We start from the raw sequence: 17,212 nt of genomic DNA on the forward strand, positions 1-17,212 counted from the left end.
GCTGAACCAGCTGAGGCCCAGGTAGGAAACGGGGTGCTTTTTAATCCTACTGAAGAGTCCTATTGGAGAGACTACTGAGAAAAGTGTAATGAAGGGTGTAGAAAAGCAGGGAAGGCTGGCAACAGCAGGAAGTCATTACCATCCCTAGGCCTGAGTGCATGACTGGGGGTGGGGGATAAAGGAATTCCAAAGATGGAGGCTGGATGGAGAAGAACCCTGGCATGAGCTGTGGCCTTCAGCATACAGATGAAACCAACCTGCAGTATGCAACCCATCAGGAGGGAACGCACCCTCCCCCACTCTCCTCCCACTCTCCCAGGGGTGGGCTGGATCCACCATTGGCCAAATTTTACCAGAAATCAAAGACAAAGATTGCCCTTGATGCGTCTCAGGGCACAGAGCAGGTGGATACAGGAGGAAAGAGGACATGGAAGAAAGAGCCAACAAGAGATGTCCACCCTGGGGCGCCTGGGTGGTTCGGTCGGTTAAGCATCCGACTTCGGCTCAGGTCATGATCTCACAGTTACTGAGTTCAAGCCCTGCATTGGGTTCTTTGCTGACAGCTCAGGGCCTAGAGCCTGCTTTGGATTCTGTGTCTCCCTCTCTCTCTGCCCCTCCCCTGCTTGCTCGCTCTCTCAAGAATAAACATTAAAAAAAAATTTTTTTAAGGGATATCCAGCCTGCTTGCCATGTCCTTGTTCCTACATAAGAGTGTGTTCCCACTGAGGCAGAGTAAACTGGCCTGGTCAGTTTACTGACCTTTGCAGGAGCATGTGAGGTGCTATATTAGTAAGAAGGGGTCTAGCTCAGCATATGTGTGAGGCTGGTGCCAGTTCATGGGCAAGTGCCCTAGGTAGTTAGTTACACTAGGCCCCGTGCTTGGAAGGGCCCCACACTTGGTCTAATGCTCTGCTGACACCATTTTGAAATTCTTGATAATCTTTAAACCAGGGCCCCACAGATTATGTAGCTGGTCTTCGGGAAAGGCAAACCATTTTCCTCAGCTGGTAAGACTAAATTCTGTAAGTATCACAAGATTCCAGGTATATTATTCAAAGCAGACAGACCCAAAGTTAATATTAACCAGAGTCACAATGATGCAGCAGAATATATAACACAATAAAGTGAGGGAACATTTAACTTTTTTTTCTTTCTCTTTTGAAGTCAAACTGCAAAGTGGCTGAGAGACCCAAGTAAGCTGTCCCCTGGAGAGAAACGGAACTTAACAAGGGCCTCTCCACAGCACGGAGGGAGTGGATTTTGGCTCTTTATTCAGTTAATGTGATCAATGCAGACAAATAAGCAGAATAATTTATGCCCTGGGTGGACTCTTGATGTACCCCACTTGATGGGATATAGTCTTCAAATTAGCCAGGTAATTGCCAAAGCTACCCTTGACCTTGCCTTGTTTTCCTGGTATACATAAGACCCAGTTTGAGACAAAGTATTGAAAACCCACACATAAAAGGTTCATTGATGGGTCAGCGAAACTTACAAACTATATTTCTAAACTGATGCTTTCCGAAAGCCTAGAAACTAGAGCCTATACTGCTTCTGTTTCCATTTCCTGAAAGACGCCAAAATCCTTAGCCTTCCTCGGAGCATCATTTTGAAAGCATCTGGGAAAGCCCCAGGTGAGAAGCCAGAACAGGGTCAGTGTCTCTCTCCCATTCGTTTCCTCGAAGGCCACTGGGCAAAGCAAAGCAGGGAAACTTCCATCTGAGGCAGGGGTCAGACTGGTTTTTGATAGCCTCTTTCATTCACGCCCCATGTCAGAAACAAAGAATGGTAGATTTTTAGCTGTCTTGTTTGTTTGGTGGTTTAAAGTTACAATAAAATTTCAGTAGATCAAAAGTGTTTACAAAACCCCTGCTGTGTCAAGGAACCAAGAACCCAAGCAGTAAATCAAATCTAGGGGCATCATGACAGAATCCAGCCACCAGCCCCTGGCATGGGCGAGCAAAGACTTCTCCCCCAAAGCCTCTGGAGGCTCAGCCGTGCTGATACCTTGATTTTGGACTTCTGGCCTCCAGAACGGTGAGAACAAACATTTCTGTTATTTTAAGCCACCCAGTTTGTGGTAATTTGTTACAGAGGCCACAGGAAACTAACATAAGCCCTCAGCCACATCTCTCACCTATGGCCTCAGCCTCACAACCTCCGGGAATGGAAAATATGAGGCCTTCCAATGCAGCCCATTTTGTTTGCACAGGGAGCCTACTTCTGAGCCCAGAATAAAAAATAAAAAATTAAAAAAAAGCACAGAGCTTTTTCTGGCTAGAAAGCCCTTTAGTCATGCCTTGGGGGAGGTGGGCCCACTAGTGACCCCACACTAGACATTGCTTTCTTTCTCCATTCACTCCTGCCAGGATAGCACAGAGGGAAATACCATCTCCCTTGTACTGGAAACTCTTCTATAACGCAGCCCGAGGTCTCATTAATGTTTAAGCGGCCAGGTTACACTGTCAACTCCTTTGGAGCTTTTCGCTAAAAGCAAAACAAAACAAACATATCTTTCTCACACGGGTTTCAAGGACTTATTGTTATCCCCACCAATTACATAGAAAAGATATTTTTTAATTTTTTAATGCTTTATTTATTTTTGAGAGAGATAGAGGCAGAGTGCAAGCAGGGGAGGGGCAGAGAGAGGGGGAGCCACAGAATCTGAAGCCGGCCCCAGGCTCTGAGCTGTCAGCACAGAGCCTGATGAGGGGCTCAAGCCCACAGACCACAAAATCATGACCTGAGCTGAAGTCGCATGCTTAACCAACTGAGCCACACAGGCATCCCAGAAAATATTTTTTTAATCTAAATACAATCATTCAGTTATGACATATATGAAATACGTGTTGGTATTTAGGGGGGGAAAGGGGGAAATTCTGAGCAGTCACTTCCTCTACATTTTGAGAGCCAAGCTAAGTTTGTACAAATCAGATTATTCCCAAAGAATCTAAACACACAGGTCTGGCGGAAACCTAACATTCCAGATCTGACTGGATGTACAGTGGAAATATTCCCTGGGTTTGAATCCCAGCCCCATTAGTTATTAGTGACCTTGGGTAGGTCATTCAACCTCTTGATGCTTCAGTTCCCTCACCTGTGAAATAAGGCTCATCATAGCAGCGTTCCCTCCTGCTGGATCCTCTCTGTTTTCCTCTCCAGATCCAGTCTCACTCCACTCTCAGCCCTAAGAGGCTGATTTCTAGATACAAGGTAGTCCTTACATCAAGTTTTCTTTTCCTCTGGCTTCTGGTTAGGTTGACAGGCAGTTGAGAGGCGCCAGCAGAAATCAGAGAGGGGAGAAAAGAGTGGTTGGGGACCCTCATCTGGATGCCTCCACACCAGGCCACAGTTTGTGTGTAGCTATATTCCTCTACTGAAGAGTAATTCCAGAAACCTCTCTCTCACATCCCCCTTTCAGGGCTGGGGTAGTAAAGATTTACATGCATTGCTGGCAACTCCTGGTGATTTCCCTTAACCCTGCCCACATATTTATGGGGCGCCTGGGTGGCTCAGTCAGTTAAGTGTCTGACTTTTGCTCAGGTCACGATCTCACAGTTTGTGAGGTCAAGCCCCGCATCGGGCTCTGTGCTGACAGCTCAGAGCCTGGAGCCTGCTTCTGATTCTGGGTCTCCCTCTCTCTGCCCCTCCCCCACTCATGCTCTGTCTCTCTCTCTCTCTCTCTCTCTCTGTCTCTCAAAAATAAATAAACATTAAAAAAGAAAAAACCCTGCCCACATCTTTGTAAATAGTCCCTTCATTAAACTTTCTTCAGTTATACCCTTTGAGTATGTCATCTGCCTCCTTAGGGGACCCTGGTTGATAAACCGTTGAAAGGATTTTATCAGAATCAATTAATTAATGCTTAGAACACTGCCATGTTCACAGAAAGTGCATAAAGGCATTTGGAATCATTACTGTCATTATTAGCAACAGTAGTCAACTTAACTTGTCTGTGGCATCTTTGGTCATGAGATATCTCGGTGCCACATTTACCTTTCCTCCCCAAGTCCAATACCATTTAGTGTCGCAATAAATGTAATATCCACAGTTGTATAAATGTGGAGAAAACTATTAGGTTCTCTTTCATCTGAATAATTAAAATAACCCCCTAACTCTTCTGCTGTCTTTCTTCTCGTTACTCTCTCTTTAACGTGGGGAAGTGATCATACTCTTGCAACAAATACTCAATAGCTCCTCCAAATGAAATTCAGATTCTGCTACCGTCCCTCACAATTTGATCCCAACCTACTTTTAATACTATACTAAACATTTCACACTCACTAGGACGGCTATTGCATATTTTTTAAAAAACCGAAAACAGCAAGTGTTGGCAAGGAAGTGGAGGAATTGGAACCTGTGTAGACTGCTGGAGGGCATGTAAAATGGTAGCTGCTGTCGAAAACAGTATGGCAGTTCCTCGAAAAATCATATGATAAGCAATTCCACTTCTGGGCCCAGACGCAAAAGAATTGAAAGCAGGGACTCAGATATTTTACACATCCATGTTCATAGCCACATTATTCACAATAGCCAAAAGGTGGAAGTCACCCAAGTGCCCACTGACAAATGAATGGATCAATAAAATGTGGTCTATCCATACAGTGGAGTATTATGCAGCCCTAAAAATGAAAGAAATTTGGACACATGATACGACATGGATGAGCCTCCAAGACATTATGCTAAGTGACATAAACCAGTCACAAAATGACAAATACTGTATGATTCCACTTAACATAAGGCACCTAAGGTCGTCAAATGCATATAGACAGAAAGAATGAATGGTGGTTGCCAGGGGCTGGGGGGAGAGTTGGGGGCGGGGCGAGTTTTTATATAATGGGTTTAGAGTTTCAGTTTGGAAAGATGAAAAAGTTCTGGAGATGAACGGTGGTGACAGTTGCACAAGAATATGAATGTACTTGATGCCACAGAACTTTACACTTAAAAATGGTTAAAATGGTAAATGTTGTGTTATTTATATTTAACCACAATAAAAAAAAATAACATTCAAGAAATGCTTATCGCTTGCCTATCACACAAAACACTGTACTGGGGACATGTCAGCAAAACACACTGGAAGGTCACTGTCCCCACCAAGGGGGCTCTGCTCCTGTACCTCCTCCCACATGGTCCTCCTTCCAATGAGTCTGTCCCCTAATGACGTCTTGCAATTTCATGTTGAAATCTGAAGTTCCTAAAGGTAGGAGACTAGATCTTATTCATCACATATCACTGGTACTTAACACAGTGTTGAACATGTGGAAACTGCCAAAGAATATTGGTTGAAAATGTGAGTAAAAATCCAGCCAAAGTAGTGTATGTCTTCCTTTTCCTCCTATCTTCTAGCCAGCCAGCCAATACCTAACATTTCTTGAAGTTAGTTAGCTATATTTTCAGAAATAAGAGGACAGAGCCTTTTACTAAACTCATTTCAAATTGTTCTGTTAATGGAACGCCTGGCTGGCTCAGTCAGCGGAGCATGAGACTCTCAACCTCAGGGTCGTGAGTTCAAGCCCCACGTTGGACATGGAACCTACTTAAAAAAAAATTGTTCTGTTCACAAACAATTCTACTAAGTGTAGAATAATTATACTAAGTGTAGAAATTGTGGGTTGCAAGTCAGAACTCAACTGTTTACTAGCCATGTGTCCTTGTGCAAGTTACTGAGTGTCCCTAAACTTGTTTCCCTCATCTATACTAACAGCACTATAGTGGACATCTGTTGCTTTGCAATCGAACATCCATTGGCCCATCTTCTGGTGACAGTATAACAACGTATTCTAACAACGTTCTTCTGGAAAATGACCCTGCTCCTACTCCTTAGCCTACGGCTCAAAGATAAAACCTGTGACCAAGCCCAAGCTCTACTAGTATATGGCCCTCCAGCCACAGGAAGAGGCACTGGATCCTATCAAAGCCAATAAAGTCACAGCTAGTCATTGCAAGCGATGCTGGAATAGAGGCTCTCACTTCCTAGCTGGATTTAAGCCCACAATGGTTTAAATGGAGCCTAAAAATGATGCCAACTTCAAAAAACAAATCAAGAAATGGAGAGAGAGACACCAGGTCCTGGTAATGATGCTTAAACCCTGGATTAAGCCATACCTGAAGTATATTTCTCCGGACTGAAGAGTTAGAAGAGACAAAATAACGTTCCTTTTTTTTTTTTTTTAAGTTGTTTGACCCTTGCAACAGAATTGGGTCCTAATTAAAATAAGTATCTCCTGAAAAATTATTACAAAGTTTAAATGGGATCCTCATGTACCTACATAGTACACACTTGATAAATGGAAGCTACTAATATTAACTATAGTGATAGTTTACGGTAATGATAGAAATTTCCTGGCTTCTTCTAAGGATGACTTTTTAAATTGGTGCGCTCTGTCCCTGACGTCTGCCTTCATTATCCTTCAATGATACTCTCTTTCACGGTGACACAGATAGAGGGGTGGTAAGGACAAAGATTATATGCCACCACTGTCTAATCCCACACCCCAACAGACACCACTAATTGATCACAGCATTCTTTCTTGCCGAGCCTGGATTCAGCCTTGGATTCCTATTCAGCCCGGGTCTCTAGGCAGCCACTATCAATCAATCAAAGATGATATGAGAGGGGCGCCTGGGTGGCTCAGTCGGTTAAGCATCCGACTTCAGCTCAGGTCACGATCTCGCCATCTCGTGGTCCGTGAGTTCGAGCCCCGCGTCGGGCTCTGGGCTGATGGCTCAGAGCCTGGAGCCTGCTTCCCATTCTGTGTCTCCCTCTCTCTCTGCTCCTCCCCCGTTCATGCTCTGTCTCTCTCTCTCTCTCTGTCTCAGAAATAAATAAACGTTAAAAAAAAAAGATTTTTTTAAAAAAGATGATATGAGAAATGAAACCTATGGTCTCAGCTCCAGAACAGCAGTTGACAACGTTTTTCTATAAACCACTAGGTAGTAATTATTTTAGGCATGGTCTCTGTTGCATATTCTTCTCTGTATTTTGATTTGTTTTGTTTACGGCCCTTTAAAAATGTAAACAAGCATTCTTGATTCCTCAGCTATACAACCCCCCCACGCCCGTTCTGGAGCCTAGAAATCAGACTCAGGCTGTCCCAGGAAACTGAGAACCACCTTAGCTCCCTCTGCATGGATCCCGGGAACCCGGTAATGGAACGCTTGGAAATGCTGCCTCAGTCAGAAATGCACCCACAGAACATACTGAATCACCTGAAATGTAACAGAGGAACTCTGCTCTCTTCATACCAATCCCAGGACAAGCCGAAATCCACACTCCAGGGGAAGCCACAGTCCCAGGAAGAGCTACAAAGTCCATGCATGCGGTAACATTCACCTCTGCCTCCAGAACCAAATTCACGGCACGACCTCTTCAAAGCGCAAGACCTCTATCCGTCACAGCCAAATGTGAGATCCCCCACCTTTTTACGAGTAAAGGGAAGAGTTCAAATCACTACATCTCTCCATTATTAGTCTGACCCTTTATAATTTAAACAAATACCTCTGAAATGGTGACAAGATAGCATGCCACACTGCTTTTGACCAACATCTGATTCCTTAGTTATTTCCCAACGTTTTTTATGGTACAGTACTATACTAAAGATTGGTTTTGTCTTTCTATTATTCTCCATGTTTGCTTCTGGCTTTAGTGAGAAGAATTAAACGTTGTTTGACCTGCATTTATTTATTCATTCAACAAACATTTTCTGAGACCCACAATCCACCCCTCAAGGCACCTGCAGGTAGGGAAGACTGATTGATGTGTAGATGATGATGCAGGGCGCCAAGCTAGGGCAGCACAATTAGCTGGGAACGTGGGGGGTGGGGGGCAAGAGGTCTGCCGGTAGGCACTGGGGAAAAATTCACAGGAGTTGCCCAGACGAGGAAGGGTGAGCCCAGCTCAGTGCTGAGCTGAAGCTACACGAGGAGAGGCTTGGGAGATGAGGCTGGTGAGGAAACAAGAGTGAGGTCATGAAATTCCCTGGAGCCCGAACTCTACCCCGAAAGCCACAGAAAACCTCTGAAGGAAATTAAGCAGAATGACTGGAGTCAGATTTTTGCTTTCAAAACGAGCATTCTAGTTGCAGTTCGGAGAATGGACTGGGGCAGGCGCGTCCTGATGCAGAGCAAGGAGCTGGTGTGAAGGCCATTGGAGCAATTCAGGCAAGAGATAAGGTCGTCAACTAAATCAGTGGCAGCAGGAAGAGGGAAAAGGGGGCTTAACAACAACAACAAACGACGAGAGCTCACATTTATGCCGCACTTACTAATGGCAAAGCACTGTGTGACGTGCTTTCCGTGTATTAATTCATTTTATCTGCCCAACGAACCTGAGATAGGTCCGCAACCTCTTATCAACCTCATGCCACAGATCAGGAAACAGAGAAGTAAGGAGCCCAGGGTCTGGGAGCTACTCGTGTCCCAGCCAGAACTCAGAGCCTGCAGTTTGGCGGCACAGCCCATGCCCCTCACAGCCCATTCACCTGGCACACTTACAGAGAGCGGGTCCTCAGGACTGCTGCTGACTAGCTGAAACGGGGGAGACTCCGGGGCAATTTCCAGGGGTCTAGCTGGGGCACCAGAACACTTGGGTTTCAGCTTCTCGAGCCTCCTCCTCTGACGGAAGCCCCTCCCCAGATCTGTACTCAGCTCCCAATGGTGCCCCTCCCATACGCCCACACTCCCATCACACCACCCCCTCCTCCATTGCCGCCTCTGCGTCCTGCATTTGACCCTCAAACACAGGCGTCTCCCAGGCCGAGGTAAAGACCCACAGGCATTGCCAATTAGGTCTGAGAAGCCTAGACCGAGAATCCTGCTCTTGGTAATACAGCTGCTTAAGTCTGTTATTTTCAAGTCAGACAAAGCTGGGAAAACTTTGAGCAAGCTTGTGTGGTTTCCTTCTCAGCAAGCGAGACCTTGGCAGCCCTACGTCTGTGTTTCACACCAGTTGCCCTGCGAACAGAACGCGTACCAGCATTTGGGGCCAGCGTTTAACAACAGAGGCACGCTTGACCGGCCTGACCTGCAGCCTCAGACCCTCAGGAAGAAAGTGGCCCTGGCGGGGAGGTCTTCAGAGAGCCAAAAGGCTTTCTTTCTCTGGGCTTAAAGCAAGCATCTGCAGCAAGAAACTTGTGCATTTCCTGCGGACAGGGAGACCTCCTGCCCCTCCCGGGCTGATACAACCCACTTTGCACATCCTGCTTCTCTGGAAGCTAAAAATAAATCGGTATGCACTGAAAAACACTCAAACACATCTCCCCAGCACACCCCTTCCCGAGTCCCCGAGGGCAAGAGTCGCAAATCTTTCAGGTCGGAGTCCCAAACGCATGCTACTTCCTCCTCTGGGTTCAACTACCGCCTTCGGTGGCTCCCCAAGCCCCCTCCCCAGGTCCCCACAGCACACACACGCCTCCTGTAGACTCTCAGGGTGGACTCTGCAGCCCCGGGAACCAGCGAGTGCCGTCGACACCAACCGCCGCCCTGAAAGGTTGCTCCAGAAGTCCCCGGGGCCACCAGGCGCACGAACGCCCCCTTCCGACCTAGTGCGCCCCCATACTGCCTGCCCCGCGCGCCTCAGCGCGTCCGTCCGCAAAGTTGCTCTCCCCTTTCCGGCCACCCAGGGTCTTTGGCTTTGTTTTATTTTCCCTCCGAGGCACTGAGGGCAGGACAGGGGAACTGACCGGGTGAGCTGCACCGGGAATGGCTGCAGGGACCAGGTCCTCAGGACCGCGCGCTCCTCGCGCCCACCCCTGTGCCGCCGGGCTCCGAGCACGCGGGTCCCCACAGCAGCCGCTCCCGGCGCCGCCGGCCCCCGCACACCCCGCCCCGCCTGCAACTCCGATGTGCCCAGGCTCCAGAGAATCGGAGGGAAGGCACAGCGACTCACCGCTTTGGCCGCTCCCGGCGTCTGTGTCGCCGCCAGAGAGGCGGCAGCGGCGGCGGCGGCAGCGCCTTCCCTCCGCCCGCCTCCCCCTGGACAGTACCGCCGCCCGCCGCGCCCCCCTCCCCTGCCTCGCCGCGTGTCTCCCTCCCCGCCGCAGCCGACGCCCCCTCCCCACTGCGGCCCCGCAGGCGGCCTCTCCCGGGTGGGCTGGACTGCGGGGATGCAAGGGGGCCGAGCCGAGGCGCGCGGTTTGCAGGTGCAGTGGACGCCCCACCTGCCCCGGGGTGCGGCCGCGGTCATTATCCCCGCAGTGACCGCCCAGTTCCAGCCCGCGGCCCAGGCTTCTAGCTAGGCTGCACTCGCACTTTCCAAGGGGTGCCGTTTGTTGGCCTGTTGGGGTCCTGGGAGGGGAGATTCAACCTACAGCACTTTCTAGTAGGCTTTAAGGAGAGCCTTGGATTCCAGATTCGAAGCAGTGAAGTTCAAGAGAACCTTGAAGGACAGGCCTGCAAGGTAGGAGGGGACTGCTCGTGCCTAACACATGTTTTCTCTACCTAGAGCCTTCTGTGAATCCTCTAGGGGAAGGACCTCTGGGGGGAGGAAGGGAGGTGGGGAGAGAGGAGCTCTCCCCATCCCCCACACCGCACCCCGACCCCATCGCCCACTGCAGAATGCCTTCAAAGCTTCCATCTGAACTGGAGATGATAAGAAACAAAAGTCTTGTCACTTCAGTATGTCTTTATCAATGGCTGCCAGCACGTGTTCCTGTCTTGCCGTTTTGACCACTCATGGCCTCACAAACCCGTTAACTTGTCAGCCCCAGTGACATTGCCAGGACCCACAGAAGGTCTCCATAACAACTCAAATTCATTGATTAAAAATCTTGCTGTTTTAAAAAATAACAGAGAGGCCCCAGTGTAAAGGCATCATGACTTGTCCAGGCTTGGTGTAATGATTACAAAATCTTTTAATATGACTAGTTATAAAAATGACAGTTATGTTGAGGTCCAATCAGCCACCCACTCTGCTTTGAAAATCAAGTAAAACATTCACCTAACCAAAACCATCCTTTTAGTTTTGCCTTTAATTTCCACATCATTAACTCACTGAGGCAATGGTTGAAAAATAAAAGTTATCTGAAAGGCCATTAAACCTTTACTGGATACTAAAATCTTTTCCTTGAGTTGAATTAGCAGATGAGCCCAGTGGCTCGCTTCCCTAGATATAAATTGCAATCACTTAGGAAGTAGGATTTTTTGTTTGGGTTTTTACTGTTAGGCCTGTGCCTGCACCCCCCACCCTTGCCCTGAAGGTTCTGATTTAGCCTGTCAGGGGTGCACCTTCACATAGGGATTTTTTACTTTGGCCCCAGGAGATTCTGCTGTGCTACCAAGGTTAGAAACCCCAGGATTCGCCAGTCATCAAATAGGGCCTGAGGGAATGGGATGCAAAATAAGAAAATTGTGATGCAGGGAAAGGTGGGAGCTGGCAGTGTAAACTCAGATGTCCCTAAGGGACTAAAAAGAAGTGACCACGAAATGATGCAGACTGGGTGTACAGGGGGCAAACTAGGAAGGGCATCATGCCCTAAAGAGGGTAGTGTCATTTTTCCACGTGGGAAATGTAGGTCCAGGGTGGCCATCAAGTCAGATCTATTTTCTCACTCTGTTTTGTTTTGTTCTCTGGAGAAGCCAGAAATCCACATTTAATGTGAACTCTTCTAGCAGTGAAATGTTGGTAACTAAGCTTGAAAATCTTTTAAATGTGCTAGGGGCCAAGAAAGAAGAGTTTGTAGGCCATGAGGGGTCCCCAGGTCATCAGCTGTTAGGTGCTCCTTGCTTACAGACTGCCGGAAGAACACTGGTTGGTCCAAGACAATAGTAGGAAGGTGGAAGTGCTCGGGGACACCGGTGTCTCTGAGATGGTGACTTAAAAACCCACTTTATTTTTCAATTTTGCTTTAATGATCTCTGCATTTTAAAAGCTTTTAGGAGATATGATTTGTAGCAGACAATTCACCCATTTAAGATACTCCGCATTTAGTATACTCTGCAGTTGTACAACTATTGACCACAATTTTAGAACGGATTTTGATCACCCCAAAAAGAAACGCTGTACCTGTTAGCACGCATTCTCTTCGTTCTCCCCAGCCCCAGCCACTGGCAACTGCTAATCTACTTTCTGTCTTTACAGATTTGCCTGTTGTGACTGGTTTCTTTCACTTAACATAATGTTTTCAAGGTTCGTCCATGTCATCAATACTTCATTCCTTTTTGTGAACAAATAATATCGCATGGTAGGGAAATAGTATCATATTTTGTTTTTCCATTTATCGGTTGATGGACATATGGGTGGTTTCTGCTTTTTGCCAGTTGTGAATAATGCTGCTATGAATATTCATAGATAGATTTTTTTATGTAGATGTATGTTTTTATTTCTCTGGATTCTATATCTAGACTGGAATTGCTGGCTCACGTGGTAACTCTATATTTAACCTTTTAAGGAACTGCCACTTTGTTTCCCAAAGTAGCAGCACCATTTTACGTTCTCACCAGCCGTGTATGACGGTTCCAATTTATCCACATCCTTGTTAGGACTTGATATTGGCCATTTTTTTAAGTGATACCATCCTAGTGGGTGTGAAGTGATATCTCATTGTAGTGTTTTGATTTGCATTTTACTAGTGGCTAATGATGTCTTTCAAAGGTCCAAGTACAGTGAAATTCACTTTTTTTTAAATATTGTGTTTATTTTTTAAAATTTACATCCAAATTAGTTAGCATATAGTGAAAAAATGATTTCAGGAGTAGATTCCTTAATGGCCCTTAACCATTTAGCCCATCCCCCCTCCCACAACCCCTCCAGAAACCTTCAGTTTGTTCTCCATATTTATGAGTCTCTTATGTTTTGTCCCCCTCCTTGTTTTTATATTATTTTTGTTTCCCTTCCATTATGTTCATCTGTTTTGTCTCCTAAACTCCTCATGAGTGGAGTCATATGACTTTTGTCTTTCTCTGACTGACTAAATTTCACTTAGCATAATACCCTCCAGTTTCAGCCATGTAGTTGCAAATGGCAAGATTTCATTCTTTTTGATTGCCGAGTAATACTCCATTGTATATATATATACCACCTCTTCTTTATTCATCTATCGATGGACATTTGGGCTCTTTCCATACATTGGCTATTGCCGATAGTGCTGCTATAAACATGGGGGTGCATGTGTCCCTTCAAAACAGCACACCTGTATCCCATGGATAAACGCCTAGTAGTGCAATTGCTGAGTCGATTTTTAGTTTTTTGAGAAACCTCCATACTGTTTTCCAGAGTGGCTGCACCAGCTTGCATTGCCACCAACAATGCAAAAGAGATCCTCTTTCTCCACATCCTCACCAACATCTGTTGTTGCCTGAGTTGTTAATGTTAGCCATTCTGACAGGTGTAAAATGGTATCTCATTGTGGTTTTGATTTGTATTTCCCTGATGATGAATGATGTTGAGCAATTTTTCATGTGTTGGTTGGCTATCTGGATGTCTTCTTTGGAGAAGTGTCTATTCATGTCTTTTGCCCATTTCTTCACTGGATTATTTGTTTTTTGGGTGTTGAGTTTGATAAGGTCTTTATAGGCTTTGGATACTAACCCTTTATCTGTTATGTCGTTTACAAATATCTTCTCGATTCTGTTGGTTGCCTTTTAGTTTTGCTGATTATTTCCTTTGCTTTGCAGAAGCTTTTTATTTTGATGAGGTCCCAGTAGTTCATTTGTGCTTTTGTTTCCCTTGCCTCCAGAGACATGTGGAGTAAAAAGTTGCTGCGGCCAAGATCAAAGAGGTTTTTGCCTGCTTTCTCCTCAAGCATTCTGATAGCTTCCTGTCTTACATTTAGGTCTTTCATCCATTTTGAGTTTATTTTTGTGTATGGTATAAGAAAGTGGTCCAGGTTCATTCTTCTGCATGTCGCTGTCCAGTTTTCCCAGCACCACTTGCTGAAGAGACTGTCTTGATTCCACTGGATATTCTTTCGTGCTTTGTCAAAGATTAGCTGGCCATACGTTTGTGGGTCCATTTCTGGGTTCTCTATTCTGTTCCATTGATCTGAGTGTCTGTCCTTGTGCCAGTACCATACTGTCTTGATGATTACAGCTTTGTAGTAGAGCTTGAAGTCTGGGATTGTGATGCCTCCTGCTTTGGTTTTCTTTTTCAAGATTGCTTTGGCTATTCAGGGTCTTTCCTGGTTCCATACAAATTTTAGGATTGTTTGTTCTAGCTCTGTGCAGGATGCTGGTGTTATTTTGATAGGGATTGCATTGAATATGTAGATTGCTTTGGGTAGTATCGACATTGTAACAATGTTTGTTCTTCCAATCCAGGAACATGGAATATTTTTTCCATTTTTTTGTGTCTTCTTCAATTTCTTTCATAAGCTTTCTATGGTTTTCAGTGTATAGATTTTTCACCTCTTTGGTTAGATTTATTCCTAGGTATTTTATGTGTTTTGGTGTAATTGTAAATGGGATCAATTCCTTGATTTCTCTTTCTGTTGCTTCATTGTTGGTGTATAAGAATGCAACCAATTTATGTGCATTGATTTTATATCCTGCGACTTTGCTGAATTCATGAATCAATTCTAGTGGTTTTTTGGTGGAATATATTGGGGTTTTCCATATAGAGTATCATGTCATCTGTGAAGAGTGAAAGTTTGACCTCCTCCTGGACGATTTGGATGCCTTTTATTTCTTTGTGTTGTCTGATTGCAGAGGCTAAGACTTCCAATACTATGTTGAATGACATTGGGGAGAGTGGACATCTCTGTCTTGTTCCTGACCTTAGGGAGAAAGCTCTCAGTTTTTCCCATTGAGGATGATATTAGCATTGGGTCATTCATATATGGCTTTTATGATCTCAAGGTATGCTCCTTCTATCCCTACTTTCTAAAGGGTTTTTATCAAAAAAGAATGCTGTATTCTCAAATGCTTTATCTGCATCTATTGAGAGGATCATATGGTTCTTGTCCTTTTATTGATGTGATGAATCATGTAAATTGTTTTGTGGATATTGAACCAGCCCTGCCTCCCAGGTGTAAATCCCACTTGGTCGTAGTGAATAATTTTTTTAATGTATTGTTGGATCCAGTTGGCTAATATCTTGTTGAGGATTTTTGCATCCATGTTCATCAGGGAAACTGGTCTATAGTTCTCCTTTTTAGTGGGGTCTTTGTCTGGTTTTGGAATCAAGGTAATGCTGGCTTCATAGAAAGAGTTTGAAAGTTTTCCTTCCATTCCTATTTCTTGGAACAGCTTCAAGAGAATAGGTGTTAACTCTTCCTTAAATGTTTGGTAGAATTCCCCTAGAAAGCCATCTGGCCCTAGACTCTTGTTTCTTGGGAGATTTTTGATTACTAATTCGATTTCCTTGTTGCTCATGAGTCTGTTCAAATTTTCTGTTTCTTCCTGTTTCAGGTTTGGTAGTTTATATGTTTCTAGGAATTTGTTCATTTCTTCCAGGTTGCCCATTTTATTGGTGTATAATTCCTCATAATATTCTCTTAGCTTAGTTTGTATTTCTACAGTGTTGGTTGTGATCTCTCCTCTTTCATTCTTGATTTTATTTATTTGGGTCCTTTCCTTTTTCTTTTTGATCCAACTGGCGAGGGGTTTATCCATTTTGTTAATTCTTTCAAAGAACCAGCTTCTGGTTTCATTGATCTGTTCCACTGTTTTTTGTTTGTTTTTTGGTTTCATTAGCATTAATTTCTGCTCTAATCTTTATTATCCTGTCTTCTGCTGTTTTGGGGTTTTATTTCTTGTTCTTTTTCCAGCTTCTTAAGGCGTAAGGTTAGGTTGTGTATCTGAGATCTTTCTTCCTTCTTTAGGAAGGCCTGGATTGCTATATACTTTCCTCTTATGACTGCCTTTGCTGTGTCCCAGAGGTTTTGGGTTGTGGTGTTATCATTTTCATGGGCTTCCATGTGCTTTTTAATTTCCTCTTTAACATCTTGGTTGGCCCGTTCATTCTTTAGTAGGATGTGCTTTAGTCTCCAAGTATTTGTTATCTTTCCAATTTTCTTTCTTGTGGTTGATTTTGAGTTTCATAGCGTTTTGGTCTGAAAATATGCAAGGTATGATCTCGATCTTTTTGTAGTTGTTGAGGGCTGATTTGTGTCCCAGTATGTGATCTGTTCTGGAGAATGTTCCATGTGCACTCGAGAAGAATGTGTATCCTGCTGCTTTAGGATGAAATGTTCTGAATACGTCTGTAAGTCCATCTGGTCCAGTGTGTCATTCAAAGCCATTGTTCCCTTGTTGATTTTCTGTTTAGATGGTCTGTCCATTGCCGTAAGTGGGGTGTTGAAGTCCCCTATTATTATGGTATTACTATCAATGAGGAGTTTCTTTATGTTTGTGATTAATTGATTTATATATTTGGGTCCTCTCACGTTTGGAGCATAAATGTTTACAATTGTTAGGTCTTCTTGGTGGATAGACCCCTTAATTAGTATAATTATGATACTAGTGCCTTTCTTCATCTCTTGTTACAGGCTTTATTTTAAAGTCTAGATTGTCTGATGTAAGTATGGCTACTTCTGCTTTCTTTTGTTGACCATTAGCATGATAGATGGTTCTCCATCCCCTTATTTTCAATCTGAAGGTGTCTTTAGGTCTAAAGTGGGTCTCTTGTACACAGCATATAGATGGATCTTGGTTTCTTATCCATTCTGTTACCCTATGTCTTTTATTGGAGCATTTAGTCCATTGATGTTTAGAGTGAGTACTGAAAGATATGAATTTATTGCCATTATGTTGCTTGTAGAGTTGGGGTTTCTGGTGGTGTTCTCTGGTCCTTTCTAGTCTTTGTTGCTTTTGGTCGTTTTTTGTTTTTGTTTTTAACTTTTCTCCCCTCAGCGAGTCCTCCTTAAAATTTCTTGCAGGGCTGGTTTAGTGGCCACAAACTCCTTTAATTTTTGTTTGTGTGGGCAACTTTTAATCTCTCTATTTTGAATGAGAGGCTTGCTGGATAAAGAATTCTTGGCTGTTTATTTTTCTGATTCAGCTCATTGAATATATCCTGCCACTACTTTCTGGCCTGCCAAGTTTCTGTGGATAGGTCTGCTGCAAATCTGATCTGTCTTCCCTTGTATGTTAGGGACTTTTTTTCCCTTGCTGCTTTCATGATTCTCTCCTTGCCTGAGTATTTTGTGAATTTGACTATGATATGCCTTGTTGATGGTCAGTTTTTGTTGAATCTAATGGGGGTCCTCTGGGCTTCCTGGATTTTGATGTCTGTTTCTTTCCCCAGGTTAGGAAAGTTTTCCACTGTGATTTGCTCACA

At 44.6% G+C, this 17,212-nt stretch overlaps 1 protein-coding gene across 2 annotated transcripts in view; it reads right to left on the reverse strand.

The window, feature by feature from the left end:
* NCALD (neurocalcin delta) overlaps window positions 1–9,918 on the reverse strand; it is a 404,877-nt gene extending 394,959 nt beyond the window's left edge. Inside the window, exon 1 of one of the 2 annotated variants that reach the window (XM_047842836.1) lies at window positions 9,887–9,918. The gene's annotated coding sequence lies outside the window, so the exon portion shown is untranslated. Of the gene's footprint in view, window positions 1–8,493; window positions 8,539–9,886 lie in introns of those variants that run through there. The other variant, XM_047842837.1, reaches the window with a different exon arrangement.
* Between the last annotated feature and the right edge of the window lie 7,294 nt (window positions 9,919–17,212).

This window comes from Prionailurus viverrinus, chromosome F2, assembly GCF_022837055.1.
Source record: "Prionailurus viverrinus isolate Anna chromosome F2, UM_Priviv_1.0, whole genome shotgun sequence".
NCBI lineage: Eukaryota > Metazoa > Chordata > Mammalia > Carnivora > Felidae > Prionailurus > Prionailurus viverrinus.